Below are 13,282 nucleotides of genomic sequence, written 5' to 3'. Positions count from 1 at the left end.
GATTAAGGAGATCAGGATGAGTTGTACTTTGAGTTGTAATTAGTTAGATCAGTTATCTGAGTTAAGTTCAATTAGATTAGTTGCAACAATTTGTGGAGCTGATTGTGAGTTCATTTAGTTAATGCATGCATGCATGTAACTGTTGCACTTTAGATAACTAAATATTCTCTCATAAATAATTCATGCATGTCAGTTCAGTCACAGACCTAGTTGAGATCAGAGGAAGGGACTGTGTAATATCAGTTGGAGGAAGTTTCCTATATAGGAAACTCATCCATGCAGAAGGAATTATCTCCTTCAAGACTGCGCAATTATTTTTTAGTTTAATGTGTTGTGTGAGAGGTAAATTCACACAGGTGGCAGCATTGGACCCCAAGAGAAACTACGCAAGGAAATATGAGGCTTGGAGGGCAGGAGGAAGGCATATGTTGTGTCTATTCAGTCCATGAGTAGCATTGTAGGATTGTATTGAGAGCTGGATAGCTTGTGAGCTAAAGCTTTGTGTAATCCAGACATATTTCCACTTGTATGATATTACAGAGATCGGGGTTTTTAGCTGAGGCTTTCCCCAAAGTATTCTTCTATGTTCATGTGTGATTGCTTTCTCATTCTCTGTTATATGTGTTCTAATTGATCTTGCTCATAATCGATTAAGCTTCCGCATGTTTGTTGTAGAAGTAGATCTAGCATTTTCCTTTAGTATATTGCATAATCTGTTGATCTACAGTGGGAAATTCTACAAAAATATGTGTATTTCATGATCCAGACAAGAACACAAAAAACACTAATTACTACTGTCAAAATTTCACCAAATTCATCTAATTTTATTTTCAAGCAAGTATCATGAGCATCCATTGAAGGCTCCTGAATTTGTTCATGAATTTTACCTATTTTTGTAGACATGCCACTGCTCACAACATTGCAATTGCAGTAGCCATTGGTAAATGTAGTTCTTGAAAACACCATGTAGTGTTTTGACTACAATTCACAATCATAGACAATGACTGGAAATGCCTTTTGACCACAGTAATTCTTTCTCCAGTGAAGGAGCTCTGCTCCATCCTAAAGGTGGATGTCTTGAGGGGCACAATTCTCATGTTTGCATGAACCTTGCATCCCACCTTCAATTCCAATATATCTCTTGAAGCAAGTTATATAGAGGGAAGATATGGAACATAATGTCCATCTCTCAAGACCTTTGCATGATCATACTACATTTCTTTGAGAGCTTCCAAAGGCTTATCAAAATTATTCTCCAGCCATAATCCAACAATGGCATTAAGGATTAGAATCAAGAGAATGACCAGGGGTTCTACATAGATTGTTATACCCTCCTAAGAAGACACATTATCATGGATGTATGCAAGAATAAATGAAATGCCAGCTGCCACCAGAAGTATTTTAACAACCGTGTCATCAAATTTCTCCACTACCAACTTCCACACACATGTATCATTTTTCTTCTAGAGTTCATTCCATCCATCTATTTGACATTGTTTCTCCACCTCATGCAAATTTAAACCTTTCTCTAACATCACATCATATTCTTCTAAGCATTGTTCAAAAGATTTAGACCAAACAGGGAATAACTTTTCCTCAAGAATTTGATATGTCATCTTATCTATTTGATGTGGAGTGTGCTTCTAACTCATTTGTAGGCATGGGTTGGTCTTGGACACCTGACCAACCTCCAGTTCATGTGTATTGCAAGGATATGTGGGAGCATAAATACATACATAATTATGCTCATATTTGTGATTACTTTTTTTCTCCTTTGTATGAGTTAACCTTTTACAAACCATGCCCAAGACTGTCTCAAGAAGCTATATAAATGTTGCAAAATATTGGAAACTAGTATATAGATGAATGGTTTATTTATATAAAGATATATGAGGCAATTAAACTTCCCCACACATTGCTAAGTTATGTTCCCAGTAGGTTATTCATTTGAGAGATTGGCTATCAAACAACTTTACGCGATTTCAACACCTATCTCTCAAAGCATAAGAGGTTATGTCATCCATATCCAAAGGGCCATTTTAAAAACTTGTTTGAGCTCCACAAGCATTTGCAGTCTTTGGAAGAAATAAAAATAAGTTTGCAAAGGCCTTTAACAATACCTATCTGGACCACATGAGCCCAAAAGAGATGTATAAATAACCTTAGATGATGGAATCCCAAAGCTACAACTCCATTAACTGTTTAAATGGTGAATCATAACTTGAAAAATGATAAACAAATCAGTTATCTAGGCTATTAATAACCTTCAAGGATGCCTCAACAGGAATACCAACTGCATGGAACTGGTGACCTTGATGGGATATCCCAATATCATTGGAAACTAAAACAATTTTCTCTAGAGTTTCTAAATTTTCCTCCATATTATCTGCTGGACAATTCTAAATTTTCTCTAGCCTCAAGATTATATGTTGTTCCTTCAACATTAAACTCTCTAAGTGAACCAACATTGTTCCCTATGGCTATAAATTCAGTGACAGACATTTGATTGGTTGTAAGAGTGTCTGTCTTATCAAAGAAAATCACTGTGGTCCAACCCTATGTATCCATGCTAGGTAGCTTAAGCACAATAACATTCTTTTGTGATATCTTACAAGTGTCAAGAGCCAAACATGTAGTGATGGTAGCAGGAATCCCTCTAGTATAGAAGCAACTTATAGAGCAACAAAAATCTTAAAGTAGTGCGTACACTTCTCAAATGAGAATTTGATATTTTTTGGCCACCCATCTATGACGCCCCATGATAGAAAATATTTGTAGTTCATGATCTAGAAAAGAATACAAAAAAGAATCAATCACTGGTACCATGAGCTTCCATTGAAGCCTCCTAAATTTGTGCTTGAATTTTAACTATTTCTGTAGACATTCGAGTGTTCAAAACAATGCAAGTGCAACAACCAATGGTAATTGTAGTTCCTAGAAATGCCATGCATTCTTTTGACTACAACTCGTAGTCACAAATAGTGATTGGATATGTTCTTTTGACTACAAGAATTCTTTCTCGAGTCAGGGAGCTCTGCTCCATTCTAAATGTGGATGTCTTGAGGGGCACAATTCTCATGTTTGCAGGAACCTTGCCTCCCACCTTTAGTTCCGCTATATCTCTTGAAGCAAATTCTCTAGAGGGAATATATGGAACATAATGTCCATGTCTTAAGAATTTTGCATGATTATACTCACTAATGAAGGTTCTCTCTCCTAGTAGTTTCAAGGGGAGAACTCTCGGCTAGTCCTACTCACCTCATGATCAATGGCTAATATTTTAAGCTACATGTACGTGGATCCTCCTTCCTTGGCACCTATGGATCGATTAATGAGGCTCCGCTGCATCCTTGGAATGGCTCATAAAAAATCCTGCCAAGCTAGAAAGATGGACTTAAAGGGCTAGCTTATTTCTTCATCCTCTAGAACTAGTATGTTTGAAGGGCATGCGAAATGGGTGATTGAGGAAGCTAGAGACTTCTCTAGTAGATTAGTCATATTCTAGGATAATTATGTAATCTCTTTAGAGAGAAACACCATCTCCGATCATTGGATCACAACACATTATAGACTGATCCAGTCAGGTCTTATTTTCTGAACCATGAACATCTATTCTCCATATAATTATTTGAAAGAAAAAAATTGTTTGGCTTCAATGGAAGCTCACTATCCACAACACCTCCAATAACAGAATTTTGGTTGAGATTTTAAGTTAAATTTGAGTAATAAGTAGGATCAATAGTCAGAGACCCATATTGAGAGATAATCAAAGACATTATGACAGACTGAGGTTTCATGACATCGAGCCCAAATCTGGAAAATGCATTTCAACAGATAGGAGGATTGATCCAGTATTCATAGTAAAAGGTTAGATAGGTTTCTTTTCCAATATTCTATCCTAAATTTTATGGCAAGGAGGTAAGGCAAATTCTAAGAAATTCCATTTGGCTAATTGGTTAATAGTAGTGGCTTGCTTGGCTAATTTGTTAACAGTAATGGCTCACAAATAACATGAAGAGATTGGTATCAAGGAGTCATTTCTAATGGATTTTTTCCCTGGGTGCCAAGCTTCCTTGGAGGAAGATCTCAAAAATAGTCTGCATACTAGAAGAAGGCTCTTTACAAAAATATTTTGGAGGGGAATGGATGAGTTTTTTGGATAACTCTTTAGAAACTGAGAAAGGATCACTAATATGGATATTTATTAGATCTACAATCCCAATGATTCAATCTAAGTTAAATGGGGTACCCAAAAATGGACAAGATATATATATGGAAAGAAAATATTATTGGTAAGAAGGTGTTTGATAGTATTCAAGGGATCCACGATTAAGAGACTGATTGGACAATGAAAGTGGAAAGAGCTCTTTGATATCTCTTCTTGGAGCAATGAATTGGATCAATGTTTGGAGTGGAAAATTGACTCATCCCCATCACATTTGCAACTTCATGTTTCTTGGCTTACACTCTATCACAAAGGTTGTGCACCTTGGAAAATAAGCTCTTCAAATCATAGGGGTTGGGGACATGCTATTTGGAGTGTCAAGTGGGGGTATTCACATCAACTATAGTCTCTATCGCTCCCCTTAGAATCAGTAATATGGAAACAAATATGGCACTCAAACGACCTCCCAAATTTTAATATCTTTTATTGAGAATTAGCTCATGAGAAGATACTCACTAAAAAAAAATTGCAAAGCATGGTATCCTTGGCCCCTCGAGATGTGCTTTGTGTCTCAAATTTGAAATCGATTCATTACATATTTGAGTGAAAAGTTACAATCAAAGTATGCTAATCAACTTTCAATGGCTTAAATAATAGAATGAGAATTCCAGATTTGTGGAAAACCATGTTCTCTCAATGGAATACAACTAATGGAACCCTAAAATCCAAACCGGTTTTCAAAAGACGGGTTAACATTGCCAAAGGTTTTATGTTTCAAAATATGGTTTTCCTAGAATAGAGAAGTATTTCACCAGGAATTGAATAACCCCTCAGTAGCAATAAAATTAAAAGGCCTCATAGCATAACACTTTTAACTCCAAATGAAAACAACTTACTGGAAATCAAATCTTGGGTGCGGATGAAGAAGAATGGTTTTGTTAATTCCATATAGCTCCTCAATTTACAGGCCTTAGTATGTCCAAACACAACACTAGACCAAACTGGCGACTTCAATGAAACACCCTTGATAAAAACTGGAAATTTGTTCAACACTCTTATATTTTGTATTTTTATGGAGCCTCAAATTCAGGCTTCCTTCACATAGGGACTTGGTATTATGTCCAAGAGCCAAGCAGAAGTTTATGCCCTACTACAAGGTTTGAGAATAGTTATGGCTCTAGTATCCTATCAGTGGGGGTGGTGGGAAACTCAAAGGTATTTTTCAACCATATAGTTTCTATCTCCATGCCAATTGATAATTCTTTAGCATCCTTATTTGTTCAAGTCAAACAAATGATACTCAATTTCTCTTAAATCACATTCTACCACGTCTTGTCAAAAACAACTATGAAGTGGACTAGTTTTTCAATATAGCTTCATCCTTAAAAAAGGGGCTACTTATTGGTAATGGCACCATTAAACAATGCCACAATCCTCAATTAGTATCTATGGGTATAGAGACATGAATTAAGCATTTAAACATTTACATGGCTCATAGGATTGAACTTCATACTCAACATCATTCTAGTTATGAGAAGAGAGGTAAGTATGTCATCTGCATGCTGGGAGCCATGAATCCACACAAATTACTAGAGGCTGGTAATTTATCTGCTTAAGGTGGGTTAGGGTCATTTTTCATGGAAAGTGTTGATGGGAAGCTAGGATCCCACCTCCATGTGGTTTGGTAAGAATTCATGCCAGTTTAATTTGGAATGTGTTTGGTTTGTTGTTTCTTGTTTGTTGTAATTTTTCGAAGGAGCCTCCTCCTTGGAGTCACTCCAGCATTTGGGGACTCTCGAGGCCAAAGGTATCCTTTAATATGAGATTTAGTGGAATGGATTCTCCTTGGTCCTTTCCCTAGTGAGCTTGTAGTATTCCAGTTTTCAATTGTATGTTGAGAAGCATCCTTTGTTCTGGAACACAAGAATTACAAGAATTGTTTGGGACCTGAGTGTGTGGAAATTTGAGTCACATGGAATGTTTTTTTCATATGTTGATTTCTTAATTTGATGGTAAAGAAATATGTAATTACTTTTGAAGAAACCTTTGCAGTGGTTTATTCTTTGATTATATATAGTAAGGCTAATCTCGAAATAGGTGCTAAAAAAAATGGAACATAAATTTCAATTGGGAACCTGAAACTTATCTAAGGATATTGGTCTTTGTGAAAAACTGATGAATTAAAAAGAGCTTTAGGAAATTAGAAGAGTTCTCAAAAACCATGAGGATCATATTTAATGCAATAAGACTTCTATATTTATAGTCACTTCAAAACTCAATGAAAATGACCACCGGGTTAGTTCTTAAATAGGGAGAGTTGCATATAAATAAAGGGGGAATTCCCACTACTTTCACCAACTCAGAAAGCTCAATTCCCTCAAAGTTCAAACCCTTGCTAGTTACAACAAAAAAATGTTGGGAAAAGAGAAAAGACGATTTTCTTTGCTTGCATGGAGATGGTCTAAAAGGTATTTCTACACATATTATTGAAACACAGTTTTGGCTATCCCTCATTCATTTTGACTATCCATATCTGGAGGGATGCTAACAATGAAAAATCAAAAAAAGAATAGTGCAATTTTTAATAGTGAAACTATAAACCTAAATTTACAAAAAACTAAACTCTCACTTCAAAGCACCCATTAATAGAATAGCCTTATCAAACATGGACATTCCATAAGGCTAAAGAACAATAGTGTTGAAATGATTAATTTGATGTTTATTAAACACACAAATTGTTTTGAGAGGAATATTTTAAAGCTATCAGAGGACTACTAACAACAGAAGTTTCGATCACCCTAAGGATTTTGGCAATGCATACTATTGTAGCATAAAAAGACTTATTTTAACACTTACTCAACACAAATCTCACCCCGAATGCAATATTTTGGAATGCATCAAAGAGTTGCTAGCAACAAAAGTTTCTAAAACCCTAAGGACTTTAGCCAAAGATGTTATTGCAACAAGCATATAATTGCTATAAGCTATCAAGTAACTTCCTCCTATTAGTAAAGAGGATCAAATTAAGTGATTTTATGGCCATACCATTGTATCCATTGACGCTTCAAGTGAAGAGACTTAGCAACACCAAGAACATCGAGTGCCCTCCAAGCATTGGTCATCCAAGACAAAGTAGTCCTTGCGGTTTGTAGAGAGTCTTCTCGCTCTAACATCGGGCTCTTCAAACCAACTATGCACAAGGTCATTGCAAATGTAAAAAATCAGCAAGACATAATTTCGATAGTAAATATGACCAAAATAAGAACTAGTTGAAACAATTTTCACAATCCTTCTTTTGAAACCAACATTCTAACCTTCTTAGCATTATTATCAATTGTCATTGTTCTTCCTAGGTCAGTGAACTTAGCTTCAACTTGGCATCAAAAGTGTAATTGCATAAAAGGAATGTCAGTCTCATGCCAATAGGTTTCCTACGATGAATGCACAAGAACTTAGTACATAGACCGTTTTTCTCTTCACTTAGCTACCCAGGGCTTATTTCCCTTTCCAAATATCAATAATTCTTTTCTAAGAAAATATAAAATAAGAATAATATTTTACTATATTCTAAAAGGTGAAGATGTTGAAATCATGCCACAAAGTGAAAGGAAATAAAATATCTTTCCTCAAACCACCAAATATATAAAGAAAACAATAATAATTATAAAAATAAAATTAGATCTAATGATCTATGCATGAAATGAGTCAAGGGACTAAAAAAATTTGACCAAAACAAACCAAAAATTTCAAACTTGACAAAATCCTCTAAACAAGCAACAAAAAAACCGCTAAAATTTTCTAAGATATTAGAGCTAGACATCAATGCAATTTCATGTACTTGAAGAAGCCCATTGTTCCTTAGCGGTAGAATTCTTAAATTAGTTATTTATTATTTAATACTAGGACACTATCTATGTGAAAAGAAATAAGTCCCAGTTTCATCAAATCTGACTTCATTTCCACTCAAATATCAAATCCAAAGGACACTAACTCTAGGATGGTGCTAAAGTTAAAGACACAAAATAACAAAAAATAAAGATATGATAAAAAATAGACTTGCAAGATTGTATTGGTCGAGTGTGACAGGGACACCAATAACTGAGACTAGAGAGGTTTATAGAATGTGGTAGTTACTAGTGTGTGTCTATTATGCGATTAGTGGTATGGTGGAGAGTCCTACCAAGAAGGGACGTTGGTCTCAGGAAACTATAGTAGGGAGATCCATAGAGAATTTATGTAAAAGGAAGATGAGAAGTGTTGTATTCAAGCTAGGTTATGTTATGCTAGAATTTTGTTGGTGATAGGTGGTAACAAAACACTTACATCAATAGGTAAAATGTAAATTCGGGGCATTAGTTGGACTGACTTATGTTATCTCATCCCTTAATGGTCCTAAGGACATGTGGGGACCCAAACAACTTAGTACCTAAAAGACTTGAAAGCATGGCTGACAAATGACTGACAAGACTATACAAAAGAATATTGGTCTCATGTCAATAGCTCTCTTACAATGAATGCACAAAAACCTGGTACATAAACCATTTTTCTCTTCACTTAGCTACCCATGGCTCATTTCCCTTTCCAAATATCAATAATTATTTTCCAAGAAAATAAAAAATAAGCATAGTAGTCTACAAAGTCATGCAACAAAGTGAAAGGAAATAAAAACAACTTTCTTCAAACCACAAAATATATAAAGAAAACAATAATAATTATAAAACTAGATCTATGAATCTAAGCATGAAGTAAGAACTAAAATAATTTAAGGGACTAACATAATCTTTGACCAAAACAAAATTCAAAACTCAATAAAATGCCCCAAACACAAGCAACATATAAAATTTTTCCAAGATATCAGAGTTAGACGTCAAGGTAGTTTCATGTACTTGAATGAGCCCATTGATGCTTTGTGTTAGTCTTGTTAAATTAGTTATTTATCATTTAATAATAGTTGAAGACTATCTATGTGAAAATAAATAGGTCCCAACCTCATCAATTACAGCTTTATTTCCTGTCACAGATAAGAAACAAACAATGTAATGATTAAATATGAAACAAAAATCTTAAAATAACACACATCAAAGTAATGTTGTTGTAATGTTACAATGAAAAATACAAATATATAACCTATTTTTACTTGAATTTGACATATAGTAATCTTGCATGATCAATGGAACATGTATACCAAAATAAGAGTCCTAGGGTATTTCAATTTCCCAGTTCTCATCTTGGTCCTCATTTTATAAATTGTGAACATGATATTCTCTAAATGAACTATCATTATGAGCCTCCAAAACATTATTTTCTATATCAAGTTCATTAGGGAAATTTGTTATATTTTTTTCTCCCCTTCTATCACAATCTGATCGCCAAAGAGTTACGCTCTTTCATGTGGAAAATTGTCAATGTCATACTTTGTTACATATAATCTTAAACATGTATCCACATGTTTACCAAGCTTGTTCCTCAACTTTGACTTCAAGAATGATAATGCACTAAACATTCTCTCATCCTCCACTGATCCCAAAATTATGGTTTGACACAAATCTGCTAATTTGAAATATTATGATATGTTTTCTTGCAAGTATTGGCTAGAACTTAAAGTAGTTCATAATCTTGTTATAGCACCATTTTCATTAGGATTATCCACAAAAAGGATATTGCTTCCATATTGTTTCAGAAAAGCGTCCACCTTGTTGATACAATTTTGATGAATCTGAAATGAATTCAATTTGTTCTCCATGTATCAAGACTTTCTTGCAAAAATGGTCTACTAAACATTTTAATCTTTTTTTTTTAAAAACCGGCTTTAAAGTTATTGGACATTGAAAATTGTTCCAATATTGAGGGTATACCATACACATGGCCTCCAACAATTCATCTCGAGGAAATCATTCTCTTATCTCTAATGATAGTGATCTTGCAATTTCTATCAAAATTTTGTGTCACTGAAATCACAATATTATCAAATTGGTCTCTTGACACGGGGCAATATTTGGTGATTCGTCTTATCTTACTAATATAATGAAAGGGAACCATATACGCAGACAATGCGATACATAGTATCCTTTTTCATCAAACGTCAAATTTATTTATTTATTCCCTACCAAAGATTTGAACTCACTAAATAGTCTATGAGCTAGTCCATTTAATGAGATCCATCTTGTATCAACATCTTTCAGTAGTTTTTTCCCATCCGTAACACCATCTGCAAATTGTTGAAACTCTAAATATCATTTGGGACTACGAGAAAAGTGTGCATGAGTCTCATGTATAAGATCTTCAAATTTTGAAACTGATGGAAACTTGTTTACTATTTTAAATGCAAGATTCATCCTATGAGCCATACAATTAATACTAAGCATATATGGTGAAGTTGATAGTTATAGCCTAACACAAAGGCCATTCCTTTGTCCTTGCATTACCAATGCTCCATCTGCTCCAAAACATACCAACTTTTTTGCAATAATTAAATGATCCATACCACTTTCCTTCAAACCATTAAGAACACGTTCATAAATATTTTAAGTTGTAGAAGTATCTCTCATCTTTTTAATCCAAAGTAGATGGGAATTCCCAAAATGGTCATTAACCATATAAATTCTCATGCAAATCCATGAAGTATTATCTATAGCGTAACTTCATCCAAAGACAATGCCAAAAAACTAGCATTTGCAATCTTCTCTTTCAAATCATCCTTTTATACTTGAGCTAGATATTTTGCCCATTCCCAACCACTGGTTACAGACCAATGAGAATATGGAAAGTTTGACACTTGAAGAAAAGATAGAATTTCATGTGATCTGAATAATTTTTCATAGGACGACCTTTAGATAAGATGTGAAATACATTTCTCAATTATATCATCTTGGATAACAAACTTTTTTCCATCGTCTTTTCAAATAGAGATATGATGGTTCCTCTACTTGCCTCAAGTTTCCTCTTATTAAATATTTTTTATATTCTTCTGCATATTTGATATGTCAACATTCCTTAAAAGATTTCCATCTAACAATAGGTTTCTCTTTACCATTTACAATTTTCTTTTCATACACCTTTCCTGCATGCTTTGGTATTATATCTAGCTTCATCTGAAATTTCACTACCTTTCGAGTTTTCCAACTACATACATTACATCTAACTTGTCGAAAAACCTCATTCTCATTTGTAGGAGGTATTTCTTCAATAAATGGAAAACTTGACACCCAATTTTCTTGGAATCGTCTCCCTATGGTCCACTAGAATTTTTTCTTTTTTTTCGCAAATGGATTGTGTCACCTTCCAAGGAAAAACCTTTAACATTTTCATCAACAGTTTCTGTTGAAACTGCATTTATCTCACCCTGATCACTTGAGGAACCTATTATTTCATCCATTGTATGGATATCAAATGCATTTCCACAAGAGTTAACCTCTCTCTTAGTAACACGTTGTTCAAAGGAGCTTGAATCATGAAGAGAATGTGTATTTTTGGATGGAGCCTTTTGAAAGTATGATAATACATCCATTTGCCTTGATGGTTTCTTCCCACGATTATCTTTGACATCTCACTGACTATTCCACAAGTAAAATTTCAGATTGATCTGCAAACTTGCATCAATAGTTTCCAAAAGTTGAAATATGCTTCATATAAATTCACTTGTTCATAGAAAATAGAAATGTATTTTGCAAAATAATTGTTGAGTCAACATTGAAATAACATATATCAAAAATTTAATTTTGAGGAAAAATGGAATTTCACAAAAAAATTTAACAATGATAAAGGGAAACTATTAACTTTTAAGACATAAAATATAATAATTCATTTGTATAACATTGAAACAACATCATCCTTGCAGATTTCTTAGTCCTTTTGGTTTACTGGTTTGGCTTGGGTCGATATCCATGCTAGATATCTATGGATGGGCTTTGAATCATTCCCATTTCATGTAGTTAGTTTTTTGGACAAATTCTATTAGAAAAAATAGTGACTCTTTGAATTTTGTGCAGAAAATAGAATATTAATCCTCATGGATATGAATCTAGGCATGATCTATGTTAGGTCCTTATACTACTAGTGTAACTCCTTATTATTATTAGTGCAACCCCCTTATTATATTGTTGTTCCTATGTAGTCCCCATATTGTTATTATTATGCCCCATAGAAGCCCACTATTGTTATTGTTGTGCACCTATAATAATATTGTTCTGTATGCTCTGATTATATTGGGACCCCTTAGACTCCTATATATAGAAAGGAGGTCTTGTCATTTGAATCATCCAATAATTTTTCATTTGTGTAATATAAAGGAGGTTTCCCCCTCGAAGAGGATAATTTTTAAGTTGTTGATCTATCTTTTCTATCTTTTTGTGAGCTGGTTTCATAACATTTGGTATCAGAGCTTTGGATTCTAGGGTTTTGCTACTCCAAACAGCTCATCGTGGTATTTTCACTATAAATTTTTATCTACAAAGTTTCAGAAGTTAAAACAAAAGCCCATTTGAGTGAAAGTCATTCTAAACCTCGGGTCCTAATTTCAAATATTATCTCGCTATATTTTCAGAGATATGATCTAAGGAAGATAGGGTTTTTGCAAGCTCCAAAATTCCATCTCAAATAGGTCATCATGTAATTTTCGCTATAATTGTTTTTCTACGAAGGCTCAGACTCTAACATTATGTTATGAAACCAGCTCAAGAAAAGATATAAAAGATAGATCAATGCCTTAGAATTCAGCCTCTTCGAGGGGGCAACCTCCTTTACATTACATAAATGAACAATTCTTTGATGATACAAATGACAAAACCTCCTTTCTATATATAGGAGTCTAAGGAGTCACAATATAATCCAGCCGACCTAACAATAATAATATAAAGCCACAAAAATAACAATAGAGGGATTCTATGGGGCACAGAAATAACAACATGGGGGTAATAGGGGCACAACAATATAAATAAGGGGTATAACTACAATAGTAATGGGGTAATCACTAGTATTATAGGGACCCAACATGCCCCTCTCCTTCAAAAAAGTGTTGTCCTCAACGCTTGAGTAGTTATGGATACTTCTGCATAAAATTCTCATCCTCCCATGTGGAATCTTCAGCAGATAAGTTCTTCCACTTGATAAGATACTCTG

The sequence above is a fragment of the Pinus tabuliformis genome, chromosome 2_1, assembly GCF_031772625.1.
Source record: "Pinus tabuliformis cultivar Carrire ecotype Pingquan chromosome 2_1, CPIR1, whole genome shotgun sequence".
Classification (NCBI taxonomy): domain Eukaryota; kingdom Viridiplantae; phylum Streptophyta; class Pinopsida; order Pinales; family Pinaceae; genus Pinus; species Pinus tabuliformis.
Note: the sequence above shows the minus strand (reverse complement) of the source record.